The 2,940-nt window shown below is 36.3% G+C and overlaps 1 non-coding gene across 1 annotated transcript; it reads left to right on the top strand.

Moving 5' to 3' along the window:
* The first annotated feature begins 514 nt into the window (after positions 1 to 514).
* Positions 515 to 625, top strand: LOC119473874. The gene has a single exon (XR_005203123.1). It is a non-coding gene; the product is annotated as a U6 spliceosomal RNA (small nuclear RNA).
* The last annotated feature ends 2,315 nt before the right edge of the window (positions 626 to 2,940 follow it).

Genomic DNA, 2,940 nt, shown 5'->3' with positions numbered 1-2,940 from the left:
AGAAGTTGATCTAGAAAACATTAAAACTACTTTCTTTATTCTTAAGTATATTAGCAATATTTACCTAGTATAAAACTGTGAAATAACAGAATGTATGGTAAGTATGTTAATGCCTTTGCTGAATAGGAATGAGCCAAAGAGGATTAATTATTGTACAGAGCATACAATCAGATGCCTGTTGTTAAATTGATTTTTTTTTCTTTTTTAGGGTCAAGTTCTCCCTCTGTCTCTCAGCCTAGAGTGTAATGGTGTGATTATGGCTTATTCATTCCCTGCTACACCTCCTGGGCTCAAGGGATTCTCCTTCCTCAACTTCTCCAGTAGCTGGGATTACAAGTATGTACCATCATGCCTGGATAAGTTTTTAATCTTTTTTAGAGTTGGGGTCTTGCTATGTTACCCAGGCTGGTCTTGAACTCCTGGCCTCAATCAATCCTCCTTCCTCAGCCTCCCAAGTAGCTGGAATTGCAGGCAAAAGCCACTGAACATGGCTCTGGAAAACGTTAGAATATTTGTGTTCACAAATATTGGCAGCACATATACTAAAATTGGAATGATACAGAGAAGATTAGCATGGCCCCTGTGCAAGGATGACATGCAAATTTGTGAAGTGTTCCATATTTTTAAGACCAATGATGCAATGAAGAAACTACACCAACCAAAGGGAAAAACTACCAACTAGTAATAAATGGCAGGATCAAATTCATACATAATTTAAACATTAAATGTAAACAGACTAAATGCCCCAATCAAAAGACACACAGATCGGCAAATTGGATAAAAAGCTAAGAACCATCAGTGTGCTGTATTCAGGAGACCCATCTCGTGTGCAAAGACACACATAGACTCAAAATAAAGGGATGGAAGAAGATTTACCAAGCAAATGGAGAGGAAAAAAAAAAAAAAAAAAAGGAAAAAAAAAAAAAAAAAAAAAAAAAAAAAAAGCAGGGGTGGCAATCCTAGTCTCTGATAAAAAGGACTTTAAATCAACAAAAATCAGAAGAGGCAAAGAAGGGCATTACATAATGGTAAAAGGATCAATACAACAAGAAGAGCTAACTATTCTAAATATATATGCACCCAATACAGGAGCACCCAGGTACATAAAGCAAGTCCTTAACAACCTACAAAGAGACTTAGACTCCCACGCAATAATAGTGCGTGACTTTAACACTCCACTGTCAATACTAGACAGATCAACAAGACAGAAATCCAGGGCTTGAATACAGATCTGGACCAAGCGAATTTAATAGACATTTCCAGAACTCTCAACCCCAAATCCACAGAATATACATTCTTCTCAGCACCACGTTGCAATTACTCTAAAATCAACCACATAATTGGAAGTAAATCACTCCTTAGCAAATGCAAAAGTCAGAAATCATAACAGTCTCTCAGACCACGGTGCAATCAAATTAGAACTGAGGATTAAGAAACTCACTCAAAACCACACAACTTCATGGAAACTGAACAACTGGCTCATGAATGTCGACTGAATAAACAATAAATGAAGGCAGAAATAAAGATGTTCTTTGAAACCAACGAGAATGAAGGCACAACATATCAGAATATCTGGGACACATTTAAAGCAGTGTCTAGAGGGAAATTCATAGCAATAAATGCCCATATGAGGAGCAAGGAGAGGACTAAAATCAACACCCTATGATCAAAATTGAAAGAGTTAGAGGAGCAAGATCAAAAAAATTCAAAAGCTAACAGAAGACAAGAAATAACTAACATCAGAGCAGAACTGAAGGAGATAGAGACACAAAAAACTCTTCAATAAATCAATAAATCCAGGAACTGATTTTTCGAAAAGATCAACAAAATAGATAGACCACTAGCCAGACTAATAATAAAGAAAAGAGAGAAGAATCAAATAAATGCAATAAAAAATGATAAAGAGGACATCACCACCGATTCCACAGAAATATAAACTACTATCAGAGATTACTACAAACAACTTTATGCACACAAACCAGTAAATCTGGAAGAAATGGATAAATTCCTGGACACTTGCACTCTCCTAAGACTAAACCAGGAAGAAGTTGAAACCCTGAATAGACCAATAACAAGGGCTAAAGCTGGGGCAACAATTAATAGCCTAGACACCAAAAAAAGTGTATTCCAGATGTGTTTACAGCCGAACTCTACCAGAGGTACAAAGAAGAGCTGGTACCATTCCTCCTCAAACTATTCCAAACAATACAAAAAGAAAGAATCCTCCCCAACTCATCTTATGAGCCCAACATCATCCTAATACTAAAACCAGGCAGAGACACAACAAAAAAAGAAAACTTCAGGCCAATATGCATGATGAACACTGACACAAAAGTCTTCAATAAAATATTGGCAAACAGAATGTAACAGCAAATCAAAAAGCTTATTCATCATGATCAAGTAGGCTTCATCCCAGGGATGCAAGGCTGGTTCAACATACGCAAGTCTATAAACATAATCCACCACATAAACAGAACCAAAAACAAAAACCACATGATTATCTCAATAGATGCAGAGAAGGCCTTCGAAAAAATTCAACAGCCCTTTATGCTAAAACCCTTGATAAACTAGGTATCGATAGAACATATCACAAAATAATAAAAGCTATTTACAACAAACCCATAGCCAATATCATATTGAATGGAAAAAAAAATTGAAGCATTCCCTTTGAAAACTGGCACAAGACAAGGATGCCCTCTCTCACCACTCCTATTTAATATAGTATTGGAAGTTATAACCAGAGCAATCAGGCAAGAAGAAGAAATAAAGGATATTCAATTAGGAAAACAGGAAGCCATATTGTCTCTATTTATAGATGACTGATTGTATATTTAGAAGACCCCATTGTCTCAGCACAAAATCTCCTGAAGCTGATAAGCAACTTCAGCAAAGTCTCAGCATACAAAATCAATGTGCAGAAATCACAAGCATTACTATATA

This window comes from Cebus imitator, unplaced genomic scaffold, assembly GCF_001604975.1.
Source record: "Cebus imitator isolate Cc_AM_T3 unplaced genomic scaffold, Cebus_imitator-1.0 Scaffold190, whole genome shotgun sequence".
Taxonomy (NCBI): domain Eukaryota; kingdom Metazoa; phylum Chordata; class Mammalia; order Primates; family Cebidae; genus Cebus; species Cebus imitator.
The sequence above is the reverse complement of the archived record's forward strand: the minus strand, read 5'-3'. Positions and strand labels throughout refer to the sequence as shown.